At 34.8% G+C, this 26,262-nt stretch overlaps 1 protein-coding gene across 6 annotated transcripts in view; it reads left to right on the forward strand.

Moving 5' to 3' along the window:
• LOC139116105 (cAMP-dependent protein kinase inhibitor beta-like) overlaps nucleotides 1-26,262 on the forward strand; it is a 130,377-nt gene that overhangs the window by 61,472 nt on the left and 42,643 nt on the right. The window contains exon 1 of one of the 6 annotated variants that reach the window (XM_070678652.1): nucleotides 20,012-20,349. The exons of 4 other annotated variants lie outside the window; for them this stretch is intronic. The gene's annotated coding sequence lies outside the window, so the exon portion shown is untranslated. Of the gene's footprint in view, nucleotides 1-20,011; nucleotides 20,350-22,401; nucleotides 22,576-26,262 lie in introns of those variants that run through there. One more of the 6 variants, XM_070678649.1, reaches the window with a different exon arrangement.

Raw genomic sequence — 26,262 nt, forward strand, 5'->3', positions numbered from 1 at the left:
TTGAAATGATGGCATTTGTAATTAAGATGTATTGAATGTCTATATCTTTTATTGCTGTTCTTTGTCTGTCTGGTTTATGTCGACTCTATTACAGTCAGAAAAATTAACTTTCTAACATTCTGAGGTGTATTTGTTCCAGAAAGCAGAACTCAATTTTGAAAGCTGCATTCCATTACACTTCCTGAATTCCCTGTAGAGTAGTCCCTATGGATTTTATTGTTTACGTATATGCATCTTGAAATCTGACAATATGCCAGGGCACCGAATCAATATTCTCTCATTTGACAAATTTGATAATAATCTTTGGATTCTGATTTTGTCAGTAAAAAAAGGCAGGTCTTGTTGTAATTCTAAGCAAACATCTCTACATGAAATAAGCTCTTCATATGATGATAAAATTATCTGAATCAGTTTTCATCAAAGTTTGTCTGTGATATGTGAGTTAGGGTATCTGATTTTTCCCCTCAGTTACCGTATACTGAACACACTTCAGTCAGTTTAACTAGGAATTATAGCAAGCTATTTTATTGGAAACTTGAAGCATGGCCATGATATAGTATAATTCAAATGGATATGCATGCCAAGCTAAGTTTTAAAGATAATATTGAATACAAAATGATATGAAGCAGATTCTCACTACATTAAATAGCTTTTCTCTTGTGCTAGGGGGTCAAATTACATGTTATGATATTTTTGAAATGCGTTGTGGGTAAAAAGTTGACTTTTTACCACAACAAGAGTTTCGGATAGTGCTCTGATAAATACCTCTAACGTAAATGTAATAGCTGTCACAGTAAAAAATTCTGTTTGTTTTTCAAAGAAGATTAAGGTAGAACCAGCCTCAGAGACAGATATTCAGACTCTCAAATTTCTACAATTCTTTTCTGATCTGCCACTTGTGGGGTATCATTTTAAAGCTCTTGGTGAAAGAAAAACTTACACTGGCTTATTTTTTTTTAAATATCCAAAATTTAATTTTTCCCCATAGAGTTAACACAGGAATGGTGGCCATTTTGAATTTAAAATATCGCAAAATGTTGGGTAATTTGTTTTGCTTGTTCCAAACTTTGCAAAGTGACCCCTGATTGTAATTGTTGATTTTGTAAGAGAATGGTTGAAAGTTTCATTCAGGAAAGTTTGAGTAAAAGTTTAAGTCTTTCACTTTTGAGGTGCATACTACCTTAACTCATTCACCATTTCTGGCATGAAATTCCTGTATAACCAAAACTTTACTGTCACTCCTGTAATCTTATGTGTTTTACCTGTAGAAATCTGCCATGTTAAAAATATGGTTGCCCACCTGAGACTCTTTTAACTTAATTAGGTGGCAAAGTCGTATTTACGGTACCAAAAATTGGCAAGTAACCGATTGAAGCTGTTACTATCAAATATGGAAGGTATACTGCACTTTGTTTCTATAGCTGAATGCGCATGTGTGACATCACACTACATCTTGAAATGTAGACAAATTTTGTCAGTGTTGCATATGTGGCTGTTGTTGCAGTTTTCAGTCTGAGCTCTTACCATATCTTTTAGTGTTCATTGTAACACTGGCTGTCACCTATTAAGATGTACGGTACATTTGTTGTTCCTGTAGGCGTATTTTCCAAAAGTGCAATCTAAAATTGTGGATGAATGTTTATTTTTGCATATTAGTGAGAGAACAATAACGCTATTTATGGATAGCCATATTGCCTACGATAATCAGTGAAGTATTAAGTACCATTAGATTTTAGGGATTTTAGTCATTGTAGTGTGCAAATTAAATGCCAACTAACATCATTATCTTCATCCATTCATCTGTTTTTAAAGTCATAAAACTTTTCTATAGATGAGTTATATAATATTATGTCATCATAAATTTGCAAACATTTTATAATTTGTGATCTTTAATTTTTTCAAGAATTATTGTTCAAAAGGGACAGTTTTAATTTCCCTTCAATGATTGTGAATATTTTGAGATTCATGGTGTCAGTTAAATTCATACAACCTCTGTCCCTTCCATACACACCCAGTCCTTGCCTTTCCACTTTGACCAGTTTAAAATGAGACTCTCACTGAAATATTCTTAGAAATCCTTGACCGATTGAATTCCCCCAACCCAGCCAATGCTTTGTGAAGTACCACTGACATCACGCCTGGCTGATAAGTGCAGTGTCTGAATATTGAATTGAAAATTGAGATCTCAGCAGTTTTCAGATCTAAAAATAGATTGACATTGCTTTTTATGATATCAGCTGTCAAGGAAAGACATTAATATTTCATTCATGGAAATAGACTTAATAGTCTGAGTCTGCACATACCCTGAGTGTTTCATCTGGAGATATCTGGAGATAAATATTATCTCCAATTTTGCCTGCAAATTTATCCTCCCCTAGAGATTTGTTTTTTAAGAGTTTGGTCATTTTCATGATATGTTGTGATGTCAACTAATGTAAAAATTTTCATTCTGATATTAGTTACATAAATGTGAATTAGGTGAGGAGTCATTGTGCAATACTAAAGATACAGAAATATCAGCCATAAGTTGTGGGGTTGACAAATAAATATATAAATAAATAAATAAATAAATAAATAAATAAATAAATAAATAAATAATTGAATGAATGAATGAATGAATGAATGAATTGCTGTTCCATCAGCGATTTTACCATGTGAGGCCCACTATACAGGTTCCCATTTTCATGTTATTAGTTTCAGTTATGCAAAGCAAATGCTGCTTGATCAGAGATTGATTGGTCATGAATATTCATAATATGAATGTGTTAAAATGCATCCTTAGTTGACAGGATCTGATTTTCTTTTTATTCGGCTGCATGTGCAAAATAACCGCAACGCTAATACCGATACATGCATACCTCTTGAATCTTGGCTAAATGGTCCGTTTCATTTTCTCATTTATCTGGGTACTTCAAACTCGAGAAATATTAATTTGAGGTGCTATAACTACAACTGTTGATGAAATTTTAGTGCTTGAACTATGAAATGCCTAATCAGATTAGAAAATTTCTCTATGGATATAATTTTGTGTAAATCTCTTTCAGTTTTTTGGCTTGTCCGTTAATTAAACATAGATGGGAGACTTTTGTTCAGTGCTGTTATATCTGGCTTGATTGATGGAAAGGCTGAGGAAGTTCAGGTAATATTTTTGATAAAGGGGAGATAGATCTTGTCAAGTTTCATCAATTTCATATTAAGGTACTTCAAATTTTGTTAGATACCAAACATGGCAACATCTCATCAGGAATGTCAGCAGAGTGATTACCATAAAAGGAGACAGCTAATGGTTGACCTGAGTGAAAAATTAAAAGGAAGAAAATGTAACAAAGCTTAAATAGAACATATACGATACATACTTCCCTTCACTTTGAACAAATTTCCTTTCTAGACAATTTTTTCCTAGTAAAATTGCACTCAATTCAGTTTCAGATTTGTAAAGACTTGCTGTCAGCTGTGAGAGTTGGTTTGTTGATGCATATTCATGAATTTCATGAATTCCGACCAGCGAGTTTGTTATTTCTGTCCTGTATTCATAGTACCCTTTAGATTACGGAAAACATGTCAAACTCTGTGCTTTCTTCATGATCAACAGTGACGAATCCAGACAGGATTAACAAACCCAAATGAAAGGACCCCCTGGAAGGAGAAAATGAAGGGATTAGAAAGTTAGCAAGCTTTGCAATGCCTGAAATTGAATGTAGAATGATATGTGAATGAATTGGTATGTCTGCCAAAACGCCAATGAAACAAACACCCGTGTAGAAGCATTCGTTTTCAGTTTTTAGGCACACTGAGCTTGTAGCGGTACATCATCTGTAAGGATTCTTTTTCTGTTCTTTCCGCTTTGATGGTTTCGAGAAATCCAGTACGTGTCAGGTATATTTTGACCGAAAATATACGGAAACACTTCTCTTTTTGGCATACAGTGGTATACAGCAACGAACTGATGACATCACACCTGCAATTAACGGCCAACAACACGTGGCCCAGAATGGTGGTGCTCACTGCACACAGAGCGTGTTGCTGTACCACTTGAATGTTGCAGCCTTTCAACTTAATGTTTCGGCCAATGAGAGTAGAGATAATACAGAAGGAAATACTTTTAATGAATAGGTAAGATTATGGGTCAGTAAATGACAGTACAGAGGTAATTCTCTTCACATGAGCAAAGAGTTCCTCCTGGAGGTGGTTAGTGGTTTTGAACACAGTCACTTGATTGATACAAAGCAGTCCAGGTGACTACCACAAGGTATGTGTCTCAGCTTCCTTTTATCTTTTTCATAATGTAACGGTGAAAGTTATTTACTCTCTTGGTAAAAGTTTATACTGTGAATGCATACACAGCATATGCAACGACTAAAGATCTTGCTAAAAACTTTGATGGGAAGGTAAATCATCACAACAGATTATGAGTTCAGATATTGGCATTTAAAATCTCAATAGCTATTAGTGTGTAATAAGCCGATCTCACAATATCCTCGGTTTTCGAAGAGTTTTATTTGAATGAGACCCATTTAAAGCTGAAAAAGTATATAAAAATGTCACTAGTGTTGAAACGTTTCAACATCATTTTATATTTCCTGCCATTTTCAAAAACTAATCATATGACAGAGAAAATAATGATTACAACAACAAAATGCTGGCCATGTTGTGTGTTGTGCATTCATGTAAATGGCATCATGCTTGTTTCCATTATGATCACGATCTTTATGTGCAGGAAATACTGCATTTTTTGTATTTTCCGTCAGGGCGCCATTTTATGAGTGTGGCACCCGTTTATTATTTAACCTGTTAAAACGTGTAGGCATGGTCCAAATCAGCAAGCAGTGATACTTATATACATGTCCTTCAGTTAGCACATTTACACGAACCAACTTTGGTTTGAAAATAAAATCATGAAAATAATGTATAAAATTCGCAGCTATTGGGGCTTTAAATAACATGCCTATAGAACTGACTTTCATAACAAGTTGGGTTCTGTAATAGACAATGTCAACATATTGTGAAATTATTTTTACTCAAAAAGTCCCATATTCAGAGACATTTTTATGTAAATGTTCCACTGTCTGACATATTATTCAAATAATGATTCAATGGTTGAAACAAAGTAGATCTGGACAGGATACTGTCAGATTGAGTAAAGTTAGTTTAATTTCATTCATATTTCTGAAAAAGTTTGGTTTGTTTCTCAGACTTGAATGCTACAATTTAGGCTGAATTTGATGTGCTTGATGAAAAAAAGCGAGGGTAAAAGTGAATTTTAGTAATGTGAACCATGTATATAATTCATTTTAAGCTGGTGGAGTTGCATTCAAACAACCTAAAAAAACTAAACTTCAATCTTTAAAGTATAATGGTGATGGATTAGCAGAACAATTTTTTTTGATGTCAAGTTACAGATGAAGTAAGTTTGCTGATCCTAAAATTCCCGTAGAGAAGTATGTGGTAGTGTAATACTTCTGTTTTATCAACTCTTGCCTACACTCAATATTTTAATTAAATCACAGATTTTTATTAAAAAAGGAGGCCATAAAATCGCTGGATCCGGCAACGTCATTTTGTAATTTTATATCACTTCCTATAAACACCAGAGAGGTTTAAACTGCAATGCTATTAGTACGGTTTGTGTAATCCAAATAAGAAAAGGGGAAAAACAGGAAGTCCTAAGTACCTGGCTTGATAAACCGTGGGTTTGCTATTATTAGCTACAATTATATTGATGAATACCAGATAAATCAAGCACATTCATATTTACTTGGCTGCCAGTCGTGTTTATTTTATGGCTTAAATGACAAAATTGAGTATGGTACATATGTTTTCTCAGTTTAAGTACGGTACAGTTGAATAAATAACCGCTGCGTACATTGTACCTTTTATTCCAAATGGCAATTGACTGTCATTCAGTATTGTCCACAACGTTGTATTCACAGATTGAATATGCACTCACTAGCTAGGTTAGAACTAAAATTACTTTCAGTCAAACATCTAAAGATGATCAGTTGTTTATCAGATTTTACAAGTTTTTTCTCATTTCCCTCATTATCAGTGTGGCCCATCTTGCTTGAATTGAAAAGCTCTACTGTTATAATCATGTTGCCATGGGATTTCAGTGGTTACATCTTTATAATGCACTGCAATATTATAGGCAGATATTGACTTCTGTCAGCATGCATGTTCTGGTACAGTATAAAATTAAATTGTATTTAATTATCTTCAATGCTACTACAGTTGAATTTTACGACTACAACAAAATTAGCCTCACATCTGAATATCTTTGTATTACAAGTATTTACTTTTTGTCATCCCTTCACCGATGCATTGATCTTTTGCCACCAACCTTGCATGGCGAAAAAGCTTTGCATTTCAATCTTATTACTGACACGTAAGATAAGGCCTTTAGCTATCCTTAAGTCCATGTTAAATCTTTATTGTTTGCAGCCTTTACCTTGGAGAGCAGGGCATGATGGGAAAACTTGTGGCTGCTCTACTTGTATACTCTGTAGAATCTATAGCCTTCATTTTTTCAAACCGAAACTTAATGTACTTTTGAGTTCAAAATATACAAAGTCTACATCCCAGGAGTTGCTGCTGCAAAGCACAGACTACATGAAATGCTCTTATTGAAAAGCTATCCTTTCATATTTAAGTTTGTCTGTGAGGCATTTTACTGCACAGGTGTGAAATTGCATGATTTATCTCGAAACCTGCATCCTGCAACCTAGGGCGAAAAACAGCAGGTGTATCACTCCTGTCAAATGCCTGGTATCTTCTTTTAATGAATAATGTATTCTGTCTTCCATGTACCTTTAGTTCAACCACGGCTGATTCATTTCCTGGTTGCCGTAATGTATCAATTTGAAATCAGATTAAACTAAAAACACATTGAACTTTTAAATACACCTGGAAAAATGTCAGACAGCTCATTTGCATAAGAGGAGAGTATCTTTGAGGTACTTATCGTCGACACCAGATCTCTCCTTAAATGTAGACAATCCTACAGGGATGGGTTTCCAGACTTAATTCCCTGTATCGTTTTTGAGTTGAAATCTGTTGTCACTGTGTAAAGTGATGGAAATAACTCTTAAATGTGTTAATAACTGTCTACTTCCGATGAATGTGAGTCATTCCAGATATATGTCAGATATGGATTTCATAATCTTCTGTCACATTCTCCATTTTTTTGATGCTGTAGTCAATAAATCCAAAAGTGATACTTGAAGATTCTGACAATTTATTATCAGACATGCATAGGAAAAGCAGAGAAATATCTACAAGAGATTAGAAAATGGTTCCTCAAGGCAGCAGATATCAATCTTGTAAGCAGATTATAAATCTGTAATTTGATCAGTGTTTCATCTGATAGTATACATTAAGATTGTGCAACAAATGGATAATAATTTAAAATTTGAAATTGAGAAAAAAAGCTTGTTTGCTATACTGTTATCATTTTGTCAAAACAGTTTGAAGTTTATCCATGATATGATGTCAGCCAAGTTTTTCACCTCTTCAGTGGACAAAGCAGTGTTCTGTTAACATCTGTTAATTAATTTGTTTTTTTCTCAAAGACTACTCATCTGAAGTTTTAATATTTGTTTTCCAGACTCCTTTAACCCATTGAGCGGCAAAGTCAATTTATGTCACCTTCACAAAATGTAACATAGTCAATTTTTTTTCAGATTTTGCCAAAATTTTAATAAAAAACTGTAGCCATTGAATGTGATGTCCATTTGGTCCAAAATTATCAAAAGATTACAGAAAAATTCATAAAATTGGTAAAGTTTGGCACAAAAAATTTGATGGGGAAAAAATTACAGCACTCAAAGGGTTAATGACCTCATTCAGATTTCTTCAAATTGTTAAGAGATAACCTGATAACCATTTCTTATACTTCAAGAATGATTACTGGTAATGTGTCATTTTCGAATAATCTCGAAATATTTTAATAATCTAAACAGAAAAACATTTATCAGGATATCATTATAAAACCAAAATGACCACAATTATTGTTCTTACGGTCACAAATGTTACAAATACTGTTCAGTAACAATTTGTACTGATCATAAAACTAATAATGGATAATACTATACATCTACCAACGAAAACAATAGAATTCTAAGTGCACTAAAAAGCTGTACAGAGCACCCTCTCCAGAACATTTACTGTTTCCAGGTGCCCCCACCTCTGCAGCTGTATATACCGGTACGTGTTTACTGTTGAATGGTTTCAAAGGACCCATATGACAAGTGCTACGTCTGCCGCTCAGTACGTGTAGTACACAGGCTATACAGAAGCACGTTGACGTCCAAGACTAAGCATTCTACACTGCATGAACTTGCGCTGTAAATCAGAAGAAAAATTGTTGACATTATATACACGAAAATGCTCAATACTTGGCCCATTTGATGACCAAGTCATGAATTTAAAATGTATCATGAAAATACTGCAAAGGATGCAGCAGGACAAAATGGCACCGCACGACGCCCCTGTGAACCTGCGCCCAGTGTCCTTGTGCATGCTTTCCGGTATTTTCATGATAACTTCATAATATTATTTATCATATAATCTTCTCAGTTAGTTTAAAAATAGCCTGGCCATTTAATCTTCTCCATTACTTCAGTTATACAGAAAATATGTAACGATCGCAGAGGAAACACAAACTGTGGGCATTGATTCAGACTTCATTTGCCTTTTACGTTCTAAATTGGACATCCCAGTGTGCAGTTGAATAAATCCTATGGCGCTGTAGTGAGTTTTTATTTCCTTCATCCAAAATCAATGATCTCCTGATGTAGAAAGGAAATGTTTGATCATAACATACTATTGTTACTACATATGTGCTGCTTTATGGAACACCTTCAATAGCTGTTTATTTTACTTTATTAGACTTTTATCAATCTGTGGTGCGCTGTGAAGTGAAATTAACACAAAATACACAGACAACACTTGCTGTATTGTTCTTATTACTGTAAATAACTCATTTTTCAAATCTGTGGATAGACGGTCAATTGTAACGAACTTGACCTTGTTACATTCTAGTCTTAAGTACTGCAACAATGTATCTTTTCTGTTCATCAATGATGATATAAATGTTTATTTTCAAATGAGCAGTGTGTCCAATGAAGTTTGTCATTTGATGACAAAAGACACTCATAATAGTAGATACTATTGATATTCCATTTTGCAATGACTTTGTTTGTCCTATGGGGAAAAATAAATTTTCTATTGTCACAAAAATAAGCTGGTGAAAACTTTTGTCTACTTAGTTTTGAAATGAAGCCTCGAAGTGGTAGATTAAAAAATATTGTAAAAGTGAGAGTGTCTGAATATCTGTCCCTCGAGGCGCATTCTACCTTTTTACAAGCAATTTTTTTTTCACCCACATTGCCAAGTTTACATACTAGCTCACCAACGATTTATACACTCAGCAATAATCAATACCACCTCAGCATTGGGAACCATGGACAATACAATGCATTATGAGCTAATAACCATATCACAGAAAGTAACAATGCCAATGACTTATTGCAAGAAATCATTAATATTTGGCTTCATTTACCACTCAAAATTGATAGTCTTTCTGTGAGAATGGCATTAATGACTTTCACAGCCATTGATTTTGTCTCAAAGCATCGATTTGAAGGCAATAATTTACCCTTGTGTGAAAAAATACCAATAGTTGCCAGGAACTGTACTGCATGTGTAACTGTACAGACTCATTTACAACATACGTATGTCCATGATGGAAACAGGAAATTGGATGCAGGTGAATTTTATTCCAGTGTGAATTATGTTTGAATTTCTCCTGATGTGTGGCATCATTTTTGTGACCTTCTAAGAAATCAGTTATCATGTATACATGGTTAAGTGACCGCTCATTTAAAGGTATTCCCATAGTGCATTGTAATTGTTGGCATGGTTCCAAGGTAATTTACAGTCACTTTGTATGAATGGAGACTGATGAACTAGACAAATGCAAGATAATTATCTTCGTTATCCGTTGATGATATTTAAAAATAGACAATGCTGTTTCGTTATTGAGGAAAAGCTAATAAATGTAATTTACGTGGACTTTGTGGTGAGGTCGTCTAGCTTTAATGTAGAAAGGGCATTGGGTGACTGGTAGGTGAGACATTCTCCCAGTAACCAAGGGTAACACCGTCCATTACAGCAAAAAACAGGATGGTTGGACAGTCTCATATACATTACGTTTACTTTTTTGTACGTCTCACACAAGTTTGTAGATACATTGTAGATAAAAAGAACCGACTCATTTGAGTGAAATACTAATCATGTAACTCTCCACTCCACTGTTTATCTTTGTGTGTCTAGACAGATTGGCATCAGTACGTATACGCTGTATTATGGTTTGTTTACCAGAGTGCAGTCCTAATTAACTTCGGTCTCTACTATCAACTCGATAACTAATTTAGCTATTCCCTTGTGTGTTCTATCCAGACACTCAAATGAGTCAGTTCTTTTTATCTACAATGTTATCTACAAAACTTGTGTGCCACGTACAAAAAAGTAAACGTAATGTATATGAGACTGTTCAACCATCCTGTTTTTTGCTGTAAGTGCTCCCTGTGGATTTATATGTGTGTAAAATATGCACAAGGTGTGAAAGTCATTTTCATAGCTAAAGAGGCCCTTCATTTACAATCCACACGTATTCTCAATAGTTTAGATCGCAACAGATCACTGGCTGTAGCTGAACTGTAACCACACAGAGTGTCAGAAAAAATATTAAACACGTATTGTCAACTTTCCTATGACCATATGCTCTTTGATGTTTGATCCAGAACAGTAAAGTGGCCATGTGTAGGACAGATAGTTCATTAATGGAAGCTCCTGTCATCACCCGAACACAGTATACTGTCACACACTAGTGACTAACGGTAATCCTAGTGCCTGGATGTGAAATATCAGGTGAAGATAAAAGTGGCATTGTTGATGGGGACTTACCAACAAAGTTGAAGTGCTATAAAATGTTATTCTTCTTCGCCATAATCCATACATGCCTAATGATACTCGCACATAAATTTCTGTTTTAATAAAAATCAGCTAATTTTTGCACATGAATTAAATGCAATCTCGTCAGTGAGATTGACAAACTATGTACAGTTTATACTTTACTTGGTATTATTGAATGACCGAAGCTCTTTTCAAGCAGAGTACTGTGAAATCTGGCCTCCCAGGTACCTCTCTAATCAGGACACCTCTTTAGTATGGACAGATTTTCCTCAAGCTCCAAGTTAGAAGTCGAATACAATTTGCCTATTTATTAAGAACAATTTTGTAATTCCCAAGATTGTCGATAGATTTCACCGTATGGCGGAAATATTATTCAAAATATCAAATTATACGGCACAAAATTCATTAACTTTTTAAGCCTGACAAAGAAGCGTGTGACTTGTAAACTGTCCAAATCATGTAATCCCTTCCTCCCGCAAACTTTTATCGGCATGCAGTTGTTATGAAAGTTGCATCAAGAGGAGAAATCTGCCATTGACTGCTACGGATGTGGCAGATTTTCTAATCATTTGACTTTTTGTTTACTATTTGCTGTACAATAGTAGCTCTTCTTCCTGATTTTGAGAGATTTGTCAGTACAATATCCATATTTTCAGAGATTTGTCAGTACAATATCCATATTTTGAGAGATTTGTCAGTACAATATCCATATTTTCAGTTGGATACAGTTCAGAGACAGATAAATTTTAACAGTGTACTTCAAATTTTATGCAGGGATCAATGTAATCCCCTGGGTACCCCCCACCTGGTGGATTAGACCGTGTTTGCCATGAAACTGCCAAAGAGGTAAGGCAGTTGCCTCATATTGATCCCCCAGTTCCCTGTATACAGGTCCAACTTTACCATAGAAAACAATGGATTTGGGACAAACCATGGTGGTGAAAGGGTTAATGGACAAGTGCACAATTTACGAATAGCCCACCCATTGGGGTGTGGGAAATGTGGCGGATTTACTTGTTTTAGGGGGATTATCCAGATTGTCTTGCCCTAGGAGGTGGGGCATTTGACAAATTTCATAAGACTGATTTCCATATCTCCCACTTTGCGCCAAGGTGGGAGGTGGGGGCTGACAATGACAGGTGCATTATGGTCTACTGCATGGGTTGACTTGTTTTGAAGCTTGCAGAAAAATTCTCCTGATTTTTTTGAAAATCAATTAATTTAGTTTTTTTCCCATAGAGTCAGAATATAGGGATCATAGCAGACATTTGAATTTCAAATTATTGGCAAAATTTGTCATTAGTTTTCAAAAATGTATCGTAACCACTGATTTTCATTCTTGATTTCAAAAGAGGAAAGTTTTTAGCAATCATTTTAAATCTTTTGAGTGTTAAATTTACTTTGATGTGTAATACCTACCTCAAACGTGAAAGAGTAAACTTTTGCTAAGACTTTCCTCAATGAAACTTTCAACCATTCTTTCACCAAACCATGAATAAAAATCAGGGGTAACCATGCAAATTAGTTTTGTACTAGTAAATTGCCTAGTAACACAATATCAATATTTGAAATTCGAAATGACCACCATCTCTGTTATAACTCTGTAAAGAAAACTAAAACTTTCAAGTTTAAAAAAAACTAAGACTGAAAATTTGTCTGACAGTCTCTAAGAGCTTTAAAATGAGCCCCAGCAAGCAATCGACCATGAAAGTATTGACAAAATAAATAATCTGTTTCAATGGTGCACTCTACAGTATACTTGGTAAACTTGAATATCTTCTCCATCACATTTATTCATACCGGTGATGGTTTGCAGTAGGCGACTCAAATTTCATTTCCTGCGAAGTTGTTTATTTTTAACATTGTACAAGCATTATAAATGGCAGAACGCGATATCAAATCCAATGCGGAGATCAGAGACTGTGGTAGAATTTCTCTTTATTGGCAAGTTGAATGTAGCTGCACAGATTGTATTTCTATCCTGCAGATCAACATGTCAGTTAATTTGCAATGTGATATCAGAGTAATAGCCTCTGATCTACATTGTATCCTATCATACTGGAATATCCTTTACATATTTTGACATGAATGGTAACCAGCTTGCTTCAGTTTTCTGTGTACAAGTAGAATAATTCCATCCTGGGAGTGACTTAGACTTGAGATAAGTCAGCTAGAACATAGTTTTCTTTCTGCTGGCAAGGCAAAGAGTATAATCCAAATTGTGTAAGACAATGGCTGGAGATATCTTTGATTGGTAATTTTCTCATTCTTTTTATTTTTATATACCTTATTCTCCTGCCTTAAGTGTGTAGTAGTCGTTGACATTGATTTTCTATGTGATTTTACTCCTTTGTTTTCCTTGGAAAATTGTGCAAGGTGAGTCAATTTGCTCAGAGGTAAAGCTGTTAAAAAAACTTGCCCTTTTAAATTTGGGCTTCGATAGTAACATAACAGTGTGGCAACACATATACATTGTAACATTGTGTGTGTGTGTGTGTGTGTGTGTGTGTATTATACGGTATGTACAGTTGTGTGTGTGTGTGTATATATATATAATATTATATATATATATATATATATATATATATATATATATATATATATATATATATATATATATATATATATATATATATATATATATATATATATATATATACAGGGCTCCCCCTAAGTCACCAAAATGATTAGCCAACTGATTAGCCAAATCAAAAATCTTGTAGCCACTTTGAGCAACTTTTAGCCAGTTTATGATCTCAATTAAGCGTGGCAATTACAGCTTTCTCCGCATTCAGGAGTTCCTAATTTTACAAATCGAGATGTTTTGTATGATGTTCCTGATAGTTTTTACATTAATTAAAGAATATTTGTTCAGTTTGTATTGAACAATCTGTGTTTTTATGGCATTTCCAGGATAGAAATACTTTTTCATTTCAGATGGTAAACTTTTACCACCAGAAATAAAATAAGGTATCGATCGAATTCTAAAAATCTGGTAGCAAAGTGAAGTGTATATTACAACAGGTAGAGAATATTTGTGCGGCATTCATTTAGTGTTCACAGTATGATAGCTTGTCATAAGCTACAAGCCTCTCACATGCGGCAAATTTATGCAGTCTAGCTTCCATAACCAAAATGTTTTAGCCACAAGAATAAAAAAATGGTGCAGGAGAAAGCATTTAGTAGCACACTGGCAGTGTAGATACAATTGGCCCCGGTGTTACTTGTATGTCATAGTTGTGATCAAGCAGGCTGAATAGTATTTTGAGTATGAGTATTTTTCTTGAGACCAAAGGGTTTTGCCAAACACAACTCTTGTAAAACAAGACACAATGATATATGTTCATTTAAATTACTCACTGTTTGAGAGTATATTACATTGTTTTAATGATTATGATATCATTGTAACACAGATATATTTTCACTTGATATTTTGATATCATAAAGAAATGTCTGGTGATGTTTACTTCTACATCATTAAACTGGTCGAATCTGCAAAAATATTAAAATAATTCAGAATCACATAATTTCTTGTATAAGTTATAGCAGTTTGAAATAGACCGAATTAACAATTTTAATGAATTGTTGCTTTAATGTTTACATGCAAAATTGCAATTCACAAATGTGATGATTTGACAATGGATATGCTTACTGCAATTACTGTTGACAATATCCATTTCCAACGACTCTTAATAAATTTAATTTAAAACTGACAGTCAAGCTGAATGCCATTTAAATTGGACGACACCAAAATTACCTTTTACCTATTGGACCCTAGGTGGCTCTGTTGAACCATAATTGCATGACATCACATGATGAGATGACCTAGACTTGACCTTTCAGAAAACCTCAGTTTTTCTCCTCTTCCTTTGTATTATTGCTCCGTTTGTGAAATTTCCCTTTTAAAATACGGTTTTCAATATCAAACTGAGTAGTTGCAGGCCAAATTTTGATTCTAGCAAAGTAGGTAAAACTTCTAGACAGACGAACGGGACTCACGGAGGCAAAACAAGGCCTCTATGTACCCCAGACGGAACAGCAACAATGTCTGCTCCACGTACCAGGGAATTTGTAACTTTGTAGGAAGGAGAGTAAACTGTTTCAATACATTGCAACTTTGTAGGAAGGAGAGTAAACTGTTTCAATACATTGCAACTTTGTAGGAAGGAGAGTAAACTGTTTCAATACATTGCAACTTTGTAGGAAGGAGAGTAAACTGTTTCAATACATTGCAACTTTGTAGGAAGGAGAGTAAACTGTTTCAATACATTGCAACTTTGTAGGAAGGAGAGTAAACTGTTTCAACATCTCACAACTTTTTTATTGTTAGCTGTAGTTTTTGTTGAGGTGGCACCTGGGCAGGAAATATTCATTAGCCACTTTGTTCGCCAAACTGGAATTTTTGTAGCCATTTTTAACTTTCTTTCGCATTTGGCTAATTGGCGATCGGGTAGCGGGAGCCCTGTATATATATATATATATATATATATATATATATATATATATATATATATATATATATATATATATATATATATATATATATATATATATATATTGTGTGTGTGTGTGTGTGTGGTGTGTGTGTGTGTGTGCACATATAACATTGATATCGTGAACAACCAGTCACTGTTTTTTGTAGCCGGAACAAAAGTATTGAAAAATTCAAGCAGCGTACCTGAAAGTTTGTCAGTCACACAAACTGTATGTGTCCTAATGTTGTTTAAGTTTTTGAGCTTTAATTTGGTCACTAATTATAGCCATGAATACAGGGAAGTCAGAGTATTTACATGTAGCCACATAAAACTCATGATAATCACCATCATATTGTAATTACATGTGTTTGTGGGAGAGCAATGTCAATACCGGTATAAAGAGATCAGCTTCTCAAATAGTCATGGGAACTTGCCAATTAAAAAGGATATGAAAATGGTACTTTAGCCAAGTGGTATTAATAAGTGACATGGTGAGTAATTTAGAGTTATTGGCATGGCAGAAACTTGGCTTAGAGCAGTGAGTTGTGTATCGAGCAGTCGTCAGGCAGTATATAGGATGGTATAATGAAATCTGACATAGTTGAATATGATATTGATTGGATCAGTTTGTGACGATGTGATTTTAGTTAGCGTGTAGTTTTGGATTTCAATTAGTATATCTTGACATGTACTGTTGTAGAAAATCATATGATACGTTGAGTTTCATAAAAAATTCAAATAAGCGTGGCCCCCCTCAACTCCTACGCATGTTGTTGGAGATAATATGAATTCAGTTAGCTGGTTGGAGTAGTATAGTTTAGTATACATAGATGTTTAAAATGCTATCTGAGTGATATCATAAAATTATTAATACAGTATGAAAAGCAAAAAATACGTCTCCTTCAACTCCTATGCTTATGACACTTTGAAATTCATCATGAATGTGAAATTCAAATATGTCATGCAGACACATTCAAATAAGTAAAAACCAAAGGCTTTCAAACTGAATTTTGTTGTTATTTTATCAGCTTAACTCACTTAGACCTGCTAAGGGATCCAGTGTTATGTCTTTTGGGAATGGAAAGGGAATTTACAGTATAGCTTTTTAAGTAGTAAACACCTGGAACTGACTATTTTCAAGTTTTGCTCAAACTTTCTGTAAGGAAACTTTACACTTCAAGGATCACTGTACAATTTTGCTGTAGAGAAGGAAATGACGTAAATTTACTGATGGTTTGACTTCAAATAGCTGTGCTACCCTGTGATAACTTGGTATACGCAAAGGTACAGTCTTGCCAGAGCAAAGGTCATCTAGAATGTCAAGATTTTGCTGAATTTCCCCAAAAGGTTACTTTGTCGATGGATCAACAAAACACATTTCCTCTTCATTACAATTACTATCAAGGAATATCTCCCACACATCCTTCAATTAACTCTCCAAATATCCCCTCTCACGACAGCAATTTGTGAAAATGCACCGCTGCCCTTAGTCTAGTAAACGGGTTTGCCTTTTAATTGGCATGATTCTCTATTGTCAGACCATACTCTGATACTCCATGGAATGGCCTGCGCTATTTTTAAGCTCACGTACTGCATCTTGATCTTTAAGGATCCCTCCAAGGTATCAATCGAGTCTAGGCCTCGACGTCTCGCGTAAAGAATCCAGTGAGATTACACTCCCTGGAAGCATGCACTGCAAGTTCCCCCTCGGAAACATCGATGTCCTTGGCCCAGGGAAGATGATGCATGATCTTGCAGTTTATATGGATCAATTTATTGCTTTGCTAACATAAACACAGTAATTCGTCTAAAATGGATTAATCTTATACTATTGATTGTATCCCGCCTCATGAAACATACTGATATGAATTATGCATTACAAGTTTATAATGTGTTATCTATCATGATGTTGGATTATTTATAGTGAAAATAATGATGTACACAATATGCATCTGAAATACATTATCACATGCATAATCTCGTTTCCATTTTAAAGCAACATCAGCTGTATCTTTTTGCGATGCTTACCAAAAAATATCATCCAATCTCTGAAGATGTATCTTTTTGATTTTTGTTACCATTGTGCTCATCCTAGTACCCTGGTTCTGCAAGGGTTTTAATCAATTGATCAAAAGGCAGTATTCGGGTTACTGTGAATAGTATGTACAACACCTCTACCTGAGGATCAGCACCTCCTAATGTAGTCACCTTGTACTCAGGCGCATAAACCGTCGCTACGCGAAGTCGGGCCTAGCGATGGTTTATGCGCCTGTGACCTTGTACAACTTATGTCCATGTATAAACAGCATCTGAAAGTCACAAAGGTCTATAGCAATGAATTAAGTGACAGTTCATGTCAGTAGAAATACAGTGTATTTGCCCATACTATTCTAATCAGGAAGTCCTGCACGTTTAATTAGAATCAAAGTTTGCAGAGTATGTCAAAAGTTTTACAAATATTGATGTATCATAACATCAGAATAATCACGAGTTCTATGGTAGGGAGTGACAAGCCCATCTAAAATTCGTTCTGTCTACTGTAAAATGTGTATAATCTGGATGTTACCCAAACTCAACATGCTTTGTGTTTGGTGTTAATGGTCTGTGGCACTGTTTTAATATTGTTCGTCTCTCAAGAGTATCATATTTGCACCAGGGAGCATTAAGATCTCCAATGAGCTAATCACTAAGATGTGCTAGCATTGTTTTAACTCTTCTATTAACTCAAATTATCTCAAAACATGCATGAAGAGGTTTCAATAAGATCAGTGACCCATTCACAGATAAGATGCATGTTTCACAGTTTCACTAAAAACCATCATAATCTGTATTCCAGTGAGATTTGAAACTCATCCAATGGCAAGTCTCTTCTGAAGTTTCCGGGAAAATTATCATCATTATCTAGTTTTGTATACGTGAAAACATTTACCCTGGCTATGCACATATGTATCTCATCTCTTAAGATGAATTACTCAGAACTAGACTTTGCAATATGCAATGATGGATGTCTTCATCAGTGTTGCCTTGGAAACCATCCCAATTAGATGAAAGACATTGCTTGCCTGGATGCACAAATTCATTATTTTTGTAAATGCATGCAAGCCGTGGATGAAGTATGTAAACAAAACTGACTTAGTGGTGGATGATTGACGGAATCCTCTCTGTTTGATTAGTGACCTTTTGATATCCTTTGAAAGAGTAGATCTTGGAATTACCCATCTCAAGTATGCATGACCTTTTTAATGTCGCGTATAGGAAACAGATTACAGTAATTGAGTCTGGTTAATTTTACTATATATACAGTTGATACTCTGTTTGTTTGTATTTGTAGCCTGACAATTATTTCAGCAAGAGTGCAGCTTGTCAAACACACGATATCCTTTGTCCTTGCTATTATGCTACACCACAACTGAGGAAGTTCTACCCTCAGTGGTATCAACTACAGTAAAGAAGACACTTTGTAGATTGAAATTTAAACAGCCTAGACAATCTGATCACAGATTATTGGATACCATTATTGACCCTTATTCTCCTAGTAAGTGCTTATTTCCTTTCAAAATTACAAGTGAATGTAAAAGTTTAAAGGGACAAAGTCAGCCAGTTTTCATGAATTTTGTTTACTTTTATTGTTTGACATGTTGAAAGATACTGAATGAATGGGTGACCATGCATATATCCGACCCGGTTTTTGACACGATACATATGAAAACATCGCGAAAATGAATTAATGGTCATGGCGTCAAACAAAATTCATGAAAAATGGCCGACTTTGTCCCTTTAAGGTGATACAAACCAGAGAAGGGCACAGTCAATACAGTTTATTCATGTTTCTATGCTGTAGTTTTCAAATTTTGTATTGCTCAACCATGTAGTGGCAAAAAATTTCTTCCGTAATATGTATGGCCACACCTTTTTTCTAAGGATGAAAAATATTTTTTACATGTGGTGTATGGATGAGTTTACTGCATGATGATTATACTGGTACTCATTGTGGCAATCTGCAGATCTCAAACTTAATTTCATTGCCCTTTCAAAATTTCGCTGCTTTATTATAACCATAGGGTTTTTGTGCATCCAAGTTGTTTTTATTATGGCTTTAGACACCTTAAGGTAGAACGCACCTCGGGGACAGACATTGGGACTCTCAAACTTTTACAGTTCTCTTCTGATATACCACATGTGGGGGTTCATTTTAAAGCTCTTGGTGAAAGAAAACTTTTTACCGGCTTAGTTTTTTGAAATTCAAAAATTTTTATTTTTCTCCATAGAGTTAACACAGGGATGGCGGCCATTTTGAATTTCTAATATCAGTAAATCTTGGGTAATTTGTTTCTCTAGTACAAAAATTTGCACGGTGACCCCCTATTTTTATTCTTGATTTTGAAAGAGAATGATTGAAAGATTCCTTGAGGAAAGTTAGAGCAAAAGTTTAAGTCTTTCACTTTCGAGGTGCATATTACCTTAATATGGAATTAGAGGCAAAAAACAATTAAGGCTAATCTCTTCAAATTCCCTTACTCCCTCCAAATGCACATCAGAGTGGAATACCTAGAAGTCAAAAGATGCACAAGCCTACTGAAACCAAACTACAGACCTCTCATGTTGAAAAGAGCAGTAGTTCAGCCTCAGAAAGATATATATTTTGACTGAACCTGAAACTGTTTATACGCAGGAAAGAGATTTGGACCTACATGACTTAAAAATAAATATGTAAAGAGATGCACCATGGATGAGTTCTGTTAGGTTATTTGATATTCAATCAGTGGTGCAGAACGCCCTGTGATTTGACCCCAGGCATGACCTTAGGTGACCTTGTAACACTGCAACTGATTCTAACATGACTTGTGCTTGCCTACTGTGCAAAAGTTGAGAGCACCGCGGTGTGGAACTTTGCTGTTTGACTGTGAGTATCTGAACTTCTCTTTCTTTCTTCAATATTGGTTCATACTTGCCATGTTGTGATCCCCTGCTGTGGGTTTTTGTGTCTCCAACAGTTCGCAAGTGGGAAAAGTAAATGATTTCAACCGTACGCAGATGTCTGTGATGTTGTATGTATGTACAGACTTGTACCATTGTTTTGATAGTGAATTGAATGTTATATACAGATCCTGTCAGGATGAATCTTCCTCCATTCAATACAACAGTGCATGCTGTTTGATTTTGTACACATTCTCAAAAAATCATACAATTTTTCAAGACACCTTTAAGCCTGTGCGTGTGTTCAGTAATAATTGCAGTATTTATTGGTGAAGCACTGATGTTATCAGTCAAACATTCACCATGAATGTGTTTTCAAGAGTTTGGTATTAATTATCAGGAAGTTTATTGACATCAAGTGAATAAAGTCAGTGAAATCTATGTCAAACTTTGTTGCATAGTTTGACGTACACACAATTTTTAACTATATGGTCTTTGTATTCTTCATGTCAAAGTAATTTCACATTCACTGTGTAAGGGCAATGAATTCTGCACCAGGTGTAATAAAGCATAAATGCAGAGTTAATGGGTTACTTTCAGTATGCTGGTCCGTTTGATGTGCTGAGCATCATAGCAGGTTGGATTGTCTGGCACAGATTGCATCTCAGATGAATTTGCAAATCACAAGGCAGAGAAAAACAGAATTTTTTTCCTCATCATCACCTGTATCACCTGTGTATCATGCCATTTTTTTCCTTCTGTGGCATTTAAACACAAAAATCATCACTGCAATATTTCTAAACAAGAGGCTGACACACACCTAAATGATTTACGATACCATATCAGTAAAATTATAAGTTGCAAGTAGGTTTTATATAGAGTACTGCCTTATCTTCATATCCAGAAAATGCTAAACAAGATGACAAATTATTCAGCAGCCAGTGAAAAAAAAATATTAGTGGAAAGAAATCTCTTACCAAAGTGTTTAGATGGGAAAAAAAGGAGAAACCATGACATGCTTCACAAATGTAAGGGACCAGAAAGAATCTATTTTTTTATGCCTAAAGGTTATCATATTATGTTGTTACAATGCACAAATTGAAAGAATTACTGATATAAGAAGGAAGGAATTTGTAATGTTACTGGAATTTTCAACATGCAGTCAAATGTGTCCGCTAAACTATAAACAGTTTCCAATAAATTAATTTTAACTTCCCCATGATAACCAGAAGGATATCAATTTCCTCTCTTGGTGATCCATCACTTGACAAAACATATTGGTGACCTACGACACCAAGATAGAGCAAATACCGGTGTCAATGTTCATACGGCTGTAGGACATGCCATTGGAGTGACTGTCTGGAATACTATAAACTCTGCAGGAAGTCTTATCAGACAGGTCTGTGTGTCCATTATTCATATGCAGAAATACATCTACAGAATCTCTGACCCATTTATCATTGGGGTATGAGATTGTCTGATAGTATTATTTTGTCAAGTTAGATATTTGAGCTCAATATTTTATGATTTGAGAAGACAGTTAAGTAATATAATATATTTGAGAAGACGGTATATATTGGTCATAAGAAGCATAAGTGAAAGAGGGAAGATAGCAGCAGTGCAAATTTAGCAATGTCTGATTTGCATACGCAAACATTATGTTCATATACTGTTGTAATAGGTTTTCTATAAACAGACGCATTTATTTAGGAAATTGAGTATTATTAGATGTGAAAATGGAGCATTAGATGTGAAGATGTAAGTGAACAAAAAATACCATCAGTGTACCGGTACATCACTTGCAGACGGAAGAGAGAAATACATACCGTGATGGCAGATTTTGCTATCCATAAGAAATGTATGACAATGAATCAATGATTTCCTGTAGCACTCTAAGAAACTTAAAACTTATTAAGTGTACTTAAATACCAATATTTATAATTAGTTTTTTTACCCCAGATATGTACCCCTTTGTCCTTTTGGTAAACTATTTTATCATATCAAACTTAAGATTTTCTTCTTTTTGAAAAGATATAGTATGAAGAGGTTTCCATGTTATCTTTGATAAGAAATACTGGCAAGGCTGAAGATTAGTGGATGCAAAGAAATTTTGTTTGAATTGTTAGTAACCTAGGGAGTCCACACATAGCATCACTTGATGGTTTGCAACCAAAGGTGTGTCCGCTAATCTTCAATTGTGCTGAAATATTTGGTAAGTGCAATGCTTGATGATCAATATTATAATAGTTCAGAATAGTTTAGAAAAACGTCTGAAACAGTGACTTTTTCAAGTTCATAAAAGAAAAAAATGGTTTCAGGCTGAGGTTAGTCTATTTAGATCATTCCTGATAGGAAATCACTTATAGTACAATTAATTACCATGAGGATCAAACAGTGCTTATTTTTATAAGTGACTTGGGACATTGAGATTGACAATTAAACTTGCTGGAAATTTTTCATCCTACCGGTTTAATGGCGTAATCTGGGAAAATTCAAAGATCAGACAAGCTGACCATATGAAATAAAAGTACAGTATATTAAAATACAAAGTACAATTCACCCGGATTTTGCAGAGAGTCATTTATTCTGACTCGTATCTGTGATTTCATCCTTCCATAAATATTACAACCATTGGCAATGGATGGTCAGCCATCGGTGGATCTGTTATGGCAGGCTGGGCATGATATTGAATTTCTACCAGGTTACGCACCAATGGCATTTGATTAGGTTTCTGAGCTGTATGAGCTATTTGTTAGATTTTGTTGCCTGAAAGTTTTGTATGTGCATAAAAAATTGGTGCAGTATGTGATAAAGTCATTCTGTGTTGCAACAGCAATTAGAGATCTCACCAGAAACTGAATCCAATATTAATTCATCATCATCATCATCATCATCATCATCATCTTCATCATCATCATCATCATCATCATCATCATCATCATCATCATCTTCTTCATCACCTCAATCATCTGATTTGCATATTGCCACTATTATTACACGCCTCATATATCAAATATCACACACCCCATAGGATTCAATGGTAATTTGTTGATGACGTTTAGGGTCACATAGTCATCATTTGACTGCAAGTCAACCAGAACTATTTATATCTTGGCAGCTTTGGGATTTTAAAAAATAATCAAATTACATGATTCACATAGCCTTTTTATAGGCATTTGGGTTTTTTACAAAATTATGCAAACAAACCCCAATAAGCTGCTTAGCAGTTGTTTTAACGTATTCATGCATCCCAAAATTTGAAGTGAAAAACTATGTGAGACATGCATGTAATGAAAACATTATGTCCCAAACAACGGACTGTGTACCCTTGACGCTGGAGACCATTTGCTGTCTTGACAGCTGTCAAATGTTCACCTGACCTCTAGCACATCTTTCCTTTTCTGAGATATGTAATATCACACGTTTGAGTGCAAGCACTGAAATCAGGAAATTACTTATATTTTCTTAAGACATACGCATCATAGAAATTACCCACTAAATTTAATAATTTGACCAACATAAATTTTCACTACAGTATAAGTAAAATTAATTTTTTATAGGCTATGAAATTTTTGTTGATCAAGATCACATTGTAGGGATGTAATACTGTCTGTTTGAAATGCTGCAGCTGTGTGGTATGGCGCCGAGTGTTACGTTAGTGTAGAAATATATGGACCAATTTATCATGTCCAAGGTTAGAGTTCAAATTCTGTGCCAAGGTATGGCACCCAGCCATGTCTAATCAGCATATTGCATCTTGCCTTTATGGCCTTTGGCAACATCCAGCCCAGGCCGTAAAATTACTTCTGCTTGTTTGTTTTTGCAAGTGTATAGTAAAAATCAAGAGAGTTTAGTAGCCGCTAGGCATAAACAAGCTAGAAATAAACAAAATTCCCTGTTGCACAGAATATGTAAAGTTCTGACCTCTGTAGATTGGTATTGACTAAAAAAGAACCACTCCTTATATCAGAAAGTGATGTGCCATCATTGCTTGAACAGTTAATTTGATGAGACTGTTAGATCAGCCGCTGTAATAATCAACTTTATCCCGGCCCCTTCCTAGAATTAGACGTCAACGTAATGAAACAGCCTTGTATCAACAGAATTAGTCTAGCTTTTACAGCTATATATCATCGAAACCTTATAATAGGCAAGCTCTATACGGTACATGACTCCCCCAGACTTTAGAATTAAAATTTATAAAAGCCCCAAAACAGGAAGCCATTTGTGGCATATCGTACTTCTGTGCTTTCATCTGTTGGCTATGTAAATATATCAGTAGTCTCTGCTTTTGTGGAAAACTTGTCCATTGCCCACTCATTGTGGCATATAGGCTGCAATCGTCAGAGGGGAAGTTGCACAATAATTAGGATGTAATTTATGGGAAATGTAAGGTGGAAACCTAACCAATGCTTATCAATGGTAATGTACTTACAATTGCTTTCAGAATGATACAGGATACATAAAAATAAATCTAAATCTCTCAAAAAAAAGATTCTGGTATTTGGCACTTGTCTGAAAAGTTTTTTAATCAGCTTTTAATTTATATCTAAAAACATTGTTAATTACTAAACATAACTTTCAAAGGAAAGCAAATGGTGATGGGAGTCTGTTAATTCTGTGTAAAGCAAATTTGGATGAATTGGTGCAATGGCGACAGACTACCAGTAAAATTGCCAAGTCAGCATTCACTATCGGTGGCAGATGACTAAAAATGTAATATCTTAATACTGTTATTCAGCCTATGACAACTGGCAAGATACTTCTTTGCATAATTGTGTAAATCATAGAATTATGCAGCCTACTATTGATGACACACATTGATGATACTTAGCTTGTCTAAGCGTCCGATAAGGTATCAAGTTGCTGTTTTTTGACAACTTATTAATCCATTCACAAGTCTTCATTGTGTTTATGATGCATGCATCTCCAACAAAAGTGCCAAAGGATCTGTTACAATATTGGTTTGACATAGTGTGGATGATAGTTTCAATGATGACAGCATACAGACAATTGCCTCGTTCATAATGCCATTCATGTACAGATAGGGTTGGTAATTGTTCATTCTGTACTTGAACTTTGTTCAAATCAAGTATGAACATTTACACATTAACCCTTTGAGTGCTGTAATTTTTCCCATCAAAATTTTAGTGCAGCAACATTTTACCAATTTATATGAATTTTTCTGTAATTTATTTGATAATTTTGAACAAAATGGACATTGCATTTCATCAGCTACATTTTTTTATTAGCTCCGCTGTCAGCGACGCAGATCTTATCAAATAGGTTGATTTTCCGTCGTCCGTCGTCGTCGTCCGTCGTCGTCCGTCAACAATTGCCTTCTCCTCTGAAACCGCAAGTTGAATTGCTTTGAAATTTTATATGCAGTTCACTTGGGGTGACCTCACTTAAGTTTGTTCAAATCGTGGTGAAATTTGCATATTTGTATTTTTTGGCATTTTTTGCTGTTTTTGGTAAAAAAATCTTCTTCTCTGAAACTGCTTGTCCGATTGCTTTGAAATTTGATATGCAGTTTACTTAGGGTGACTTCAGTCAGATTTCTTCAAATTGTGGTGAAATTTGCATATTTGTATTTTTAAGGCAATTTTTGTCATTTTTGGTAAAAAATTTTTTAAAAATCTTCTTCTTCAAAACTACCAGTCAGATAGCTTTGATATTTGGTACATATGTCCCTAGGGATGATCCATTTCAGATTTGTTCAAATTGTGCAGAAATATGCAAATTTGCATTTTTAAGGCAATTTTTGCCATTTTTGGTCAAAAAATGTATTTCTCAAAAAGTACTGGTCTGATAGTTTTGAAATTTAGTTTACAGGTTTCTATAGATGAACTTAGTAATATATTCTGAATTCCTGATGAAATCTATAATTTTGTATTTT

Source organism: Ptychodera flava, chromosome 17 (genome assembly GCF_041260155.1).
Source record: "Ptychodera flava strain L36383 chromosome 17, AS_Pfla_20210202, whole genome shotgun sequence".
In the NCBI taxonomy this organism is placed as follows: domain Eukaryota; kingdom Metazoa; phylum Hemichordata; class Enteropneusta; family Ptychoderidae; genus Ptychodera; species Ptychodera flava.